This window comes from Pinus tabuliformis, chromosome 9 (genome assembly GCF_031772625.1).
Source record: "Pinus tabuliformis cultivar Carrire ecotype Pingquan chromosome 9, CPIR1, whole genome shotgun sequence".
Taxonomy (NCBI): Eukaryota; Viridiplantae; Streptophyta; class Pinopsida; order Pinales; family Pinaceae; genus Pinus; species Pinus tabuliformis.
This window is the reverse complement of record NC_142307.1, coordinates 752,571,345-752,584,704: the sequence shown is the minus strand read 5'-3', so window position 1 is coordinate 752,584,704 and position 13,360 is coordinate 752,571,345. Positions and strand designations below refer to the sequence as shown.

The 13,360-nt window shown below is 40.6% G+C and overlaps 1 pseudogene; it reads right to left on the bottom strand.

Moving 5' to 3' along the window:
• Positions 1-8,060, bottom strand: part of LOC149150880 (uncharacterized) — a 46,547-nt pseudogene extending 38,487 nt beyond the window's left edge.
• Between the last annotated feature and the right edge of the window lie 5,300 nt (positions 8,061-13,360).

Sequence of the window (13,360 nt, the reverse complement as noted above, 5' to 3'; positions counted from 1 at the left end):
GGGGATCGTATCCATTTGATTGTGTTTGTAGTATTTTGCTATTCATTTCCTGAACAAAAGAGTACCGAATCGAAAAGCTTTTGACTATATCAAAAGCGAAGTAGAGGGCAGCTACTCTTGCTCATTTTCTGAGCAAATTCGTGATTTGAAGAGCTGATCTACAAGGATCCTTGTAAGCTCTTAGTGATAGCTTTGCACCTTCTAAATCATCCCTTTGAGTGTGCTTGACTGATTGCTTCTGATTTGAGCAAAAACCGAGCATTTTTGAGAAAATTATGACCCGGAAACTGTGAAAACGCAATTCTCGTTTTCCAAAGCAGGTAGTACACAGGCTACCTGCTTTGCAACGCAGGTCCCGAAGGGACCACCTGCGCTGAGAGCCAGTTTGGCTGTGCAGAGCCTGTGTTGGCCCAAATTTGCTTAGTGCATTTGGGGTTTCCTCCTTTCTCTTGCCTGTTTTCACTTAGTTTTGCTGCTAGGTGTCAGTCTTGTGCCTGTTTTGAAACCAATATTACTTGCCATCATTCCGCCTCTGTTATATAACGAAATTGTACTTGTTCTTTGTATTTCTTACTCATTTACAATTTCCCATAACGAAAAGTAAACTAGTCATGCTTTTGGCCTCTTAGATCTGAACCTGTGTTAGGCATTTTGCTGGTCTAAGGAGTTAGCTTGTTTGTTGTCCATAGCTGATTAGTCATTTTACTTTCGTTAGTATGGTTTGATTTCATGTATTTCCAGTGATTAAGCAAGTGAATCTTAAGGTGTCTTTTGATTTTGGACAAACTTGTTTACTTTCGCTTTAAATCGAAATCAAAGTTATATAACCACTTTCTTTTTGTATCCATCCACATTAAGAAAGGCAAAAGAAACTACATGCATTGTGCATTTTGCATTTGACTGTGTGCTTGACGATTTAGGAAAAATTTGCATTTTAGTGTGTGCTCTATGATCTGTGTGAAAAGATTTGCCTTTCTTTTCCCTCAGTAGTTAAGGTTTTCAAAGTTGAAAGATTGAAAAGTTTGCTTCTCATCTTAGACTGCATTCAGGAATTTGTTATATACATCTCGTGGTGATCCTTAAAGGCGAACTGATAAGCAAGATCAACATTAAAATAAATCCAATTTACATAACAACGCTTTGTAACATAACGCAAACACATAGAGGTCTAGGTAGAGACGTGTTCCGGCGTCGTTAAACATAGTGACTGTCGATCTCTACGAAGGTGGGTGATTCCTCCTGAGAGTCGGTGGCACTAATACGGACTTGTGCTCCCACGTACCGTCGCGTATATATTGGGAGACCCCTATAGGCAATTATCCTTTATCCATAGGAAGCCGTGTCGACCGCCCTACTGATCGCGATGCAGTGAACACAACATTCACGAAGATCGACCACCCGTACCGTAAAACGTATTCTGTGGTTTCGTGAAAAGTTTGGCACACCCTCTGCCTAGAACTCCAGAGAAGTTTCTTTTGGCCTTTTTTAAACTCTATAACTGAAAAAGTCCATCCGAGCATTCGTCACTTCGGGCTCGTTAAAACATCGAAGGCGACTAGAGTCATCTTTAGCTTTTTCTCGACTCTTAAAACATGAAAAAGCAAGTTTGTGTCTAAAAGCGTCGTTAATAAAATTTATTTTAAACGGAACATAATCACCTGTTATTCCCACGTTGATCTTTTAGTTGAAAAGTATGGGGACCACCAACCAAGGAAGTAACCTTGGCGGAAGTCCAAATCCCTTCTCCTCTTGGGGAGATGTTGGTGCGCCTCATATGGCCACATTGTCACTTCCAGGATTGACAATTGGCCTACCTGTATGGCTCTTTTCAACTAATGTAGTCTAGATCGCCACTAATCCTGAGCAGTCGAATCAACAGTCAGACCAATCTAGAACTACCCACCAGCCTTCCACTTCTTATAATTCTCCCTCTGATCCTTCATCTTCACAAGGTAGAGCTGGAAAAAGTCAGCCTCCCGTGGAGAAGAAGGAAAAGAAGAAGAGAGAAAAGAAGCAGAAGGAGCCTATGGCGAAGGCGACTGGGGGCAAGCAAAAGACAGCTGACAAAAATCCACACACTGCACCGACCGGGCCTAAATCGCCATGTGTCATTTGCAAAGGGGCCCACTTCCATCGTGATTGTCCTTGTATTCCCCGGATACTAAGGGACTGGTCCCCAAGGTTGCACAATCCGGTAGCATCAACCTCTGGTAGTCATGTTGATTGCAGTCCGTCAACTAGTGAGAGTGAAGGATGAAGAGGGAGACCAAGATCACCCTGTATATTGTGTGAAGGCGATCACGCCATCCACAAATGTCCATTCTTAGATGAGGCAAAGAGAGTTTTGGAAGATCGTCCGGTTTCACCGTTACGACTTCCTCCTGGATACCAAAAACTCGCGCCTAATCCCTCGATAGTTGAAAATCCAGCTGACCCGCCCAAGTGGTCAGCTGAAGTGTCGGTCATTGAGAATGAATCTACTGAATCCAGACCAGATGAAAGTCTAAAGGTCGAAACGGCAGTTGACCCGGTTCTTCCTTCAGAGGTTTCATCGTCCAATGACTCCGTCATTGAAGACCCATCTTCAAATGACACCCTCACTAAAGAGGATAAGGATGACACCGTCCATATTCTTTTCATCAACACAGACTCTGATGAGCATCAGGGCAATGCGCCCATTCCTTTATCGCAGGAAGGAACATCGTCAGGGTCGTATCCGGCCGTATATTCGGTCCCACCACCAAGAAACCTAGTTGTATCCTTTGATTGGAATCAACTAGGCAGACCCCGGTTACCAGCCAGTATCCCATTCAGAATCATAGTCCAAATCTACAGAATGGTGATGGCTGGAACTATCATTGATGAAGGGGCATCTGTGAGTATCCTTTCCTCTGTTGCTTGGAAAGCACTGGGTTGCCCGACGCTTTTACCTGAGATGAGAAATCTATCAGGTTTTGATAAAGGAACCAGTCACCCGTTAGGGATTCTCCCCAATGTTCCAGTTACATTGAAAGGGAAGACAGTCCATATGAACATCATGGTCGTCCAGGGACCCTTGGCATATAACTTACTCCTTGGACGAGACTATATATATTGCATGGAGGCAATAGTGTCCTCGCTCTTTAGAGTCATGTGTTTTCCGCACGAAGGAAGAATGGTCAAGCTCGTAGACCAACTTTCATTTCCAGGATCACGCATTGCAAATAGTCAATTACCATCCTTTAACGGTTTATTCACTCAAGGAATGCCACCGCCCCCGGTTCTACTTCCCGATGAATGCGAGTAATTCGGAAAGAAAGAACTGGGACACAGGGGGCCTGCACCCTGGCCTGCCTCGGGCAGAGAAAACCTTAGGTATAAAGTTAATTTCCGCAGAAGGATGGACTAGTCCGTACCCCGTCCGGCAGAGGAAGAGAGGGTTGTTCTAGGATAAAATTCTTTTGTCAAAGTTATGAGAGCGAAAGGATCGTCTCCCTTTGTCTAAAAAAGTAGGCTCTCCTAAGGAGGAGATCCATTTGTGGCAGCAAGTAGCCACCATCTTTGAATGTCAAGCCTCACCCATTAAAACAATATGTTTTGAAGGATAAGTAGGGGCAGTCTCCAAAGAAAGAGATGAAATTGCTGCAACAAGTAGTCACCATCCTTAGCAACCTAATGATAGACATCGCCGAAAAGAGAGTTTAGTTTGTGGCAGCAAACAAAACCATTTTTCGGATAATAAGTAAGATGGCAGAATCTCGAAATTATACTTTATACCTGGGGGCATGCAAACCTTTTGGAGTGCAAGCACGGGACGACTATTTATTTTTTTAAATTTTTAGGTCCTCCCTTTAAACCTGTAGGTCTAACCCGTTAAACTCGTAGGATTAGCCGTTTCCAGCTTGCATAAAGAAAGGATGAAGGGCAAAAGTTAAAACCTGCCAAATTGGAGTAATTAGTGAGGTATCGCTCCTTAAATAAGATTACCTCACCTAAAGAATTCCTTGTATTAAGACTGGTATAAATCGAGCAGTTTTTGTGTAGAGTTCATGCTCGTTAAAAAATAAACATAAATTGTGAGCAATCTTTCCCTAGCAGTTCAAGCTCATCCAGAAAAAATGAACCGGTAAACAACCTCGAGAAATGTAACCTTTGAAAGCCATATTAAAAGCCCTTGGTCATGTTTATATGCCATCACCTCCATCCGTTCATTTGGCCAATCGTTCACCTCCATATGTTTGTTTACCCTTTTTGAGGAACAGCTGCGAAGAGTGATTTCACTTAGCCATCCTTGTGACACTGCCGTGATTGGAGAATTCCAACCTGTACCTGGAATCTGCTGCTATCCCTGTTCATCACTCGTTCCTCAAAAGACGAGTCTTCTTTGAGCTCTTTTCACTGACTCGTAAAATATGAAAAGTTTGCCGAGTTTTGGCCTTCCAGCTCGTTAAAAGGACCGGAAGAGCTATCCCTCCTCTAGATTTTAATCTTTTTGGACCTGAGGGATTATTACACAAAAAGATCGAGCGCTTGTTTTGTTCGGCTCGTTAAAGCAATCGAAAACTCATCCCTTCTGTATTGTTTTATACTTTTTCGGACTTAAGGGATTAGAAGACGAAAAAGGAATTTTGGAGTTAACTTTTCGTACCTTTTCAGACTCTCTAAAAATGAAAAGGACCGAGTTTTCTTTGTCGTTAGACTCGTTAAAATGATTAAATAGCGACAAACTTGTCTTTAGATGAGAACGAGTTTCCCTATCGCTAGGCTCGTTAAAACATAGCGATGGGCTTGCCCGAAGGGCAGGTTATAGAACAAGCATATGTTATCCTCCTCAAGCTTGACAAAAATAAAGAGGTACTGGTCAGTAATGACTGGGGAAAAATTGGGAGAACCTCACAGCATTAATGGTAGCAAGTCGCTCTTGAACATGACATTTTGTCCTCCGTATCACATCGGGTTGGGTTGTTTCATTCACCGGTCTCATAACCATGGTCCTCGCCACACCACCCACAATTGGGGTAATGCTACCAATCCATCACATCAGTGTCGTTATATGTTCAAGAGATGTGGTTCTGTAAAGAGTCAACCGTGTTCCACCCACTGCCATACATTATCCTTCATCCACTTCATGACCGCCACCCTGAATCATACATCACAGTTTGTTTTCACCTCATCACAATCGCTAGCTCCGTTCCGTGTCACTGATGTGGGATTCATTAAGGCCCTCCTTTGACGGATCGCTCCTTGTCGACATCAGCTCATTATCCAAGGAGTTGATCTAGGAACACCCCCCTCAGTACTTTGAAGCTTGCATGCCTCAATGGCAAGTTTCTCACTTCCGGCGACAGGTATACATCAATGACCTTCGACCAGAAGATTTTGCATGGTGGTCGACGCCAAGTCCTTTATTCCCACCATGTGGATTGTACTGCCGTACCTTGAGGGTCATCATCCTTATCGGTGACTCCTCTCGCGCTTGTTAACGGTTTACATCATTGACCGGTAATCAAGCGATGTCTTTCCATGTTCGACTTCAAGAAATTCTCACATGGATCGACTTGTACATCGAGTGAAGATCGGAAGAGATTGAAGACCCCGGATCTAGTTTCATCCATCCGAGCTGCGATATATATTCAGGACATAAAGACATTTGATATGTACATCATTACAGCAGATGATAATCCTTCTCAAAGGATGATAACTTCGGCAGAGAATTATCAGTCTACAATCAGACGATCGTCTGTTCTATGTACCAAAATGTATTTATAAAGTTGAGCATGGGAATGCCCGCCTCAGCTAGATCATGAAAAATGTATGAAAAATAGTGTATTGTATTGTATCTTATTACAGGACACTTCTCAGCAGACTGAACGAACTTCGGATCCTCTCAATAAAGCATTTCACCCGATAAACGACCTCATACTTTAGGGGGCATCTGTTATAGACAATTTTGTGCCTTACAGCAACAAGCATGAATTGTCAATAATCCAAGGGATCCAAAGTTCCCTAAACATGATGTTCCTACCCCTAGAGGAACAAGGTCAGCAAACCAACAACTCTCAGATCAGTTCTCCACCTAAAAACACTCAAAAACAAGCAATCCTGAAATCAAAGCAGGTGCTCCACTAGGGTTCTGCGCTGAAACTCAGTTGCTCCATGGTGTACCTGCGTTGCAAAGCAAGTGGGACAAAGGCCACCTGCGCTGAGCGAGAAAGCACAAGTGGCACAGTGAGTCATTGCTTTGGAATCTTCCAAAAATGACACTTGGATCAGGTATTTCGCCTTGTGATGAGTCAGAGGCTTTGTTTCTCCAAGTGGAAGCAAGGTTCACCAAGTGGACTCAAGAACTGAAGATCAACTAAAGATTAACTGAAGAGAGAGAGGACACAAGGCAGCTACACATCAATTGCAAGCTGACTCATCCTTTCTCAATTCATCTATATATTGAGCTCTCTCCTATGAGCTCAGGGGGCTGGAATTTTGTGCAAAGTAATGATATGCTGTTGGTTTCATTATTGAGTTATTGGGTGATTGTTTGAGAGAGGTGAAGAAGAGCAATTCTTTCTGCTGGGAGGTGTTGCTGGGTTGGAGCCTGCAATGGTTGTAATACTCTCAGAACCTTTATTTCTTCATTAATAAAAGCTATTGAGGTTCTTCTATGTGCTCTTGTTTCAATTATATATTGTGATGATTGCATGTTTGGTTTACACTAATCCATGAACCAGTTATGATTGCATGCCTCTCGTAGTTTCCTTCTTTGTTATTGTGCAGGATCTCATTGTAGCTGGGCGAGCAGAAGAACAAAGAGCTAGGAGCAAGCGGCCAAAGAGAAGAGTTTGGATTCAACATTAAGCGCAAGGCAACGGTTAGTGCTTTCTCCATTCTCTTTTGCTTTCATAAAGAAGTAAACCTTAAGTAGTTTGTTTTACAGTTGTTGCTAAGGAACTGTCACCCTTAGAGTGGGATAGGGTCATCCGAGTCGGATACTTTTCCCTACAACAGCTACGTCTCCTGGTCCAGCCTTTAGTGGTGGCCTTTTTATTATGTTTTTAAAGTAGAGTCTTACAATAGGGAGCTCAATCTGAGTCTCAATTGAGAGAGGATGATCAGTAGGATGGCACTTGGAATTCCCAAGTCCTTAGAGTTCACAGACTCCCCTTACCGAATTTCCACCTCAATTGGTCTTTGACTGCTCGGTGCTGCCCTTACTTTAATGGTCAGCCCGGCTTCTCTGCCCTCTGCAACTTTGCCTCTCTTTCTGTGTCTCTCGGCCTTTGGCTTCTTCAATGCCTCTCTGCCTCACTATCCGTTTTGCTTCCTGTCAGCTTGTGGCTTTAAAGCCAGTTCATTCCTTCGACTATTCGTCTCAGCTTCTCAGCTCTCTGGATCACCTGCCTCTGCCTATTGGGACTCCTCTACCTTGCGTCATCATTGCTATGTCATGCTTTGCACAGAGGTGGCAACCTGTCTCTTTGCGAACTGAGTGTCAGTTCTTCCTGAACGATCATTTTTTTCCATTATTTCCCAGATGCCTATGAAACGGATCATTCTGTCAATTCATTGGTCAAATCAGACTTCAAATCTTATGCGCCGTAGTTTATTTCTCCCCCAGGTCTGGCCATCCATTGGTTTGAACCTCTGCCATTGATCTGGAGCCCCCAGATCCTACGGTCTTCGCTTATATCGTGCAGTTGAGGTGCTCGACTGTTAGTCTGTAATGTAAGCAGTTTCTCTCTCTCGTCACCAAACATGCATCACTCAGTGTATGGAATCGTTGGGTCCTCGGCCAAACTTGCTTACCACCCGAAATGCGTCAGATATTCCACCGATTTTGAGCACGGGACCCGCCTTGTCAATTTAGTGCTTTTCCACGGTTTTCTAGTTTCCCTTGTGACTGAGCGCTCGAGGATTTTCCTTCTCGAGGGGTTTTGCCCAGTGATACGCGTATCAGAAAAAGCCTCCATTTCCAGATCTGAGCTTCCCAATTTCCATTTTTTCACCATGCGCGGTCTCCATGGGCCAACGGTGAGCGTGCTTTGACCAAAGGTCCTCATTGCTCCATGCTGGCTACAAATTGCCATTATTCAGAGGTTATTTCTGATAGCTATAAGATTTCTTGAAGTCTGTCATTCATTCTTACCAATCATGGAATTTTTTGAGGATCCAATTCATATCAAGCAGAATCGGGTGAGTTTCCCCTCTAGTAGTAAGAGGGCGAAACATATTAGAACTTGTGCACAGTGATGTGTTTGGACCTATGAAGGTTCCATCACTATGTAAGTCTATGTACTATGTATCATTTATAGATGACTTCTCAAGGAATACATGGATATATTTCCTTAAGAAGAAATCTGAAGCCTTTGATAGGTTTAAAGAATTTAAGGCTTTCGTGGAAAATCAGACAGAGAAGAAGATAAAGGCGCTGAGGACAGATAATGGTGGAGAGTTTTGGAGCAAGGAATTTGAAGAATTCTGTAAGAAGTATGGTATAGCATGACAAAAGACTATTCCATATACCCCTCAACAAAATGGAGTTGCAAAAAGAATGAATAAGACGTTGATGGAAAGGGAAAGAAGCATGCTCAGTAGTGTCAGGTTAGGATAGGAATCCGGGGCAGAGGTGGTGGATACTGCATGTTACCTGGTCAACAGATCACCTTCATTAGCATTGGAGGATAAGACTCCACAAGAGGTATGGACTGGTAGGAAACCCTCTCTTTCACATCTGAGGGTATTTGGATGTGATGCATATGTACATGTTCCGAAGGAGAAACAAACCAAGTTGGATAGTAAATCTGAAAAGTGCATCTTTATTGGGTATAAGGATGGTTTAAAGGGTTATAAGCTTTGGAACCTAGTCGCACGGAAGGTTGTGTACAACTGAGATGTGGTGTTCAGAGAGGTAAAAGATGTTATTAAACATGAAGTCCAACCAAAGGAACCTGAGAAGATAGAGTTTGAGCTAAAGGAGGAAGAATCAGACTCTACAGCAGAGGAGGAATCAGAAGATGAAGAGCCACAAACTCCGACTATGAGAAGATCAGTTCGAGAAAGAAGGTAGCCAGAAAGGTATAGTCCATCTGCTTTTTGTTCAAATATTTCTTTGACTATTACTGATGATGATCCCAGAACTATGAAGGAAGAAGTGGATTCAGAGGATGGAAAACTTTGGAAAGAGGCCATGGTTGATGAAATGACATCTTTGCACAAAAACTAGGCTTGGGATCTAGTGGAGTTGCCGGCTAGAAGGAAACCCATTAGTATCAAATGGGTGTTCAAAAAGAAGACAAATGCAGAAGGAAAAGTGGAGAAATACAAAGCTTGGTTGGTAGCAAAAGGTTATTCCCAGGTGCCGGGAATTGATTTTGGTGATATTTTTTCTCTTGTTGCCAAGGTAACTTCTATTAGATTACTTTTATTTGTTACTGCCACTTTTAATTTTGAGGTAGAATAGATGGATGTTAAGACAAAATTTCTTCACGGGGATTTGGAAGAGGAGATCTACATGAAGCAACCTAAAGGCTTTGAGATGAAGGGTAAGAAAGAACTAGTATGCAAGTTAAAGAAGTCTTTGTATGGGTTAAAATAGTCACCAAGGATGTGGTATTAGAAATTTGATACATTTATACAGGGACTTGGCTCCACCAGAAGCAAAGCAGATCACTGTGTGTATTTTGAATTAATTGGTGATTGTGTTATTTATCTGGTCTTGTATATGGATGATATGTTGCTGGTTGAAAATGACAAAAAAATTATCCAAGATTTGAAGACCCAATTGTCCTCCAAATTTGACATGAAAGACCTTGGTGCTGCAAACTATATTTTGGGCATGGAAATTAAAAGAGATTGGGAAAAGAGGAAGCTCTAGTTAAACCAGAGGAAGTATGTTGAGACAATATTGTAAAGGTTTAATATGCAGGATAGTAAACCGGTGAAGGTTCCTATTCTTGTAGGTGTACAGTTATCTGTTGAATAGTGTCCCAAGACACAAGAAGAGGAAGAGGATATGTCTTGTGTTCCATATGCAGGTGCAATCAGTAGCCTGATGTATACAATGGTATGTACTAGACCAGACATTGCACATGCACTGGGAGTATTGAGCATGTTTATGTCAAAGCCAGGGAAGGAGCACTGGACAATAATGAAGCGGGTTTTCAGGTGTTTGCGTGGCACCAATGATTATGGTTTGTTCTCCAAGGAAGACCAGGATTGGACAGAGTGTTGGATATTCGTGGCTTTGTTGATGCAAACTGGGCTGGAGATCTAGATTAGAGAAGATCTACAAGTGGACATGTGTTTAACCTATTTGGAGGTGCAGTCAGTTGGATGAGTAAGAAACAATCTGTAGTAGCACTATCAACTACAGAGGCAGAATACATGGCAACCACTCATGGAGGTCTCTGTGATTAGCTAACCTATGGTTTACTAGATACTTCCACTTATTTAGATTCATTTTGTACTCTGAATTTTTGTTGATTCTTTCTAGGAGGTTTATTGTCCTGGTTCTTGTGTAAATTTATGGTATTTTCACTTTTAATATTTTTAATGCTTTGGAAGTTTTTCTGTCCTTTTTTATCAACCAAAATATTGTTGCCTTCCACCCTATGTTCCATTTGTTGATAATAAATCCATGCCTTCCTAATGGCCTCATTAATAGTTTTAGGATTGTTAAAATCCAAACACTATTTCATAAATGTTCATAGGTTTCTCTTAAAGAGTTGTATGTTGGCCTTCTCCTCTCATATATAAGGTACATAACTCAATAGGGATGTGAAATTGGTCACAAAATTATCCATAGAGAATTGTCCCAATGAGAGGTCATAGAATTCCTTCGCCTTATCATCATAAAATTGCTCAAGCAAGTACTTTTCCTTAAAGTAATTCTAAAAGTCTACTCAGGTCACCCCCTTCTCATCTTCCCAATACAACGTAGTCTTCCCCTGAAGATGATAAATGGCTAATATTTCCTAGAGGTTATCATCATATTCATATATTTGTAAGTATATATTCATGTTAATCAACCAGGATTCAATAACTTCTTCTACTTCCTTGTCAAAATTCAGGGCTTTAATCTTCTTGAAATCCCCTTTCAGTTCAGTTTTTTGTTTCTTTCTTTTCCTAAGAGATGAGGCATTATCACATTCCTCTTCATTTTCATATTTGTTCCCTTATAGTCTCATAGTTCGACTCCCGACTAAAATATTTTCACCTGTTTTCCTTTCTTCCTCATCCCTATCTTTATTGTCGTGGCTAGGTATGTAACTTCTATGGTTCTAATGATCCCAAACAATTTTCAATATTCACTCTTAGTCTCGAACTAGTCTCTCATTATCTACCCATAGACTAGCCATCTTAGTCATTAACTACTGAACAGATTCCAACAACATGCCAATGGGGTTTTGGTGTCCTTCGTCAAGTTGAATCCACATCTCTGGATTAGATCCTGAAATGGGTATGCGACTAGATTCTACAGATGGCCTTATTGGCTATGTACTTCCAACTCCTCTCCTTATTGTGCTTCCTCTATGATCACAACATGTATATATTAGCTAATCATTTGCATAAATAGGCCACAATATTGCAACTTGACTCTTATACAAGTTGTAACACCCATCCACCAACAATATAGTAATTAATCAATTAAATATCAATTACATTAGTTAATATCATGAAAATACAAGTATACTATAATACACAATAGAAAACTTTGTTATATTAATTAGTGTGATCTCCATTACCAGGTGTAATATAATATTGCATAAAAAAAAATCTCCTTAGCTTACAACATTCATTTTTGCGCACTGGATTGTAAACTTTATATATTAGCCTTGTGATCATACTATTTCTAAGGTCTCAACGTTTATTTAAATTATTATATAAATTTAGAGGTTAGTCTTTGCAACCCCCACTTCGAAGAACCCTCTAGAGACTGGAAGTCTCACCACCCATCGTAATTATGATTAATTGCGATGAGGTGCAACTATCCTAATCTCCACCATTAAAGAATTAGGGTTGCAATTGAACGGTGTAGGTTTTGATGAGACAGTTGATGGTAACCGCTACTACCCTGGGTCCCCTATAGACATTATCACTTAGCACTTTTGTCGTAGCATCTCTACAACTCACTACGCCAAGGGTTTTCAGCTGAGTTCCTACCAATTTCTCATCAGTGGGTCAAGAATATTGTAGCTATCCTTGTATATTTTATCCATACATTATTTTCAGAATTCATACAAGAGTTTTGTTTCTAATTTTTGTAGTGTTTAGGTAGTGTGGAGGATGAAACATTTCAGTTTTTGGGCATTCCTACACTAGCACATAGGATGTTCATCACCCTACCATATAAAATGATTATCTTGTTTTCCTCTTTATTCTTTTCCTCAACCCCTTCATTATTTTGTAACAAACCCTGAAATTTTCTTCTTCTTTCATTTTTAACTCTTACTCTCATGGCATGAGCTCCTCCTGCGCTCCATTGTTCCTTTGATGTGCCTTCTCAGGTATATTCTTTGTCACTGCCAATGTTTCAATTCCCTTTGTGGGTATTGTTGTTGTGATATGTATTACACTTCTCCTTGCGCGACATTATTTATAGTTTCATGTGACTATGTATATGATCCCATGACTCTCTTGTTCTACCATGTAGGTGAGAGGTTCAGTTCCAAATTTTATCTTTCTTTATGACGGTCTGGTTTCAGGATACATGGAAACTCACATTTTTGGGGAATTTCCCTATTCGAGGTTCCTGGGTTTTTTACCTTTTCTTCTCGGAAGGTCAAATTGTTAAGGCTATGACTAGCAGCCCAAATTTGATTTTTTAAAGGCTTATAGTCTTGAATAAATTTTTAAATTAATGGACCTTCATATTTCCCTTGATGGGCTATGTAAATTTTTGTTAAAGAAGTGACAAAGGATTCATTCTATAAACGAGATTTTCATTCTTTCTTTCCAAGACTTGTTTGGTTGAAGCCAGATAAAATTCTTCTTGTTTTGACTATAAATTTAGGGGAATTTTCAATGTGTTTCAGTATACAATTTTGGAGACTATTACTAGCATTGCCTCTATTATTTAACAATATGCTTCCTCTCTTTAATTATCGAATTTATTATAGTTTGTTTATTTCCATATGCAAGGTTAATTACACTTTGTTTTCTGTTAGTTATATATTAAGTATGTTATACGGATTTGTAAAGTAAATTATTCTTACTCTTTGATGCCTATACGAAACTTACACATTTACAGTAAGAATTTCATGTGTGAGCTTGTCATTGATTTTCGTTTTGGTACTTTGTTTTGGTGTCCAAGATCACTTCATTTTTATCATACACATTAATACCAAAGTGTTTTAATATTATTATTTAACGATTATACTAAATTCCC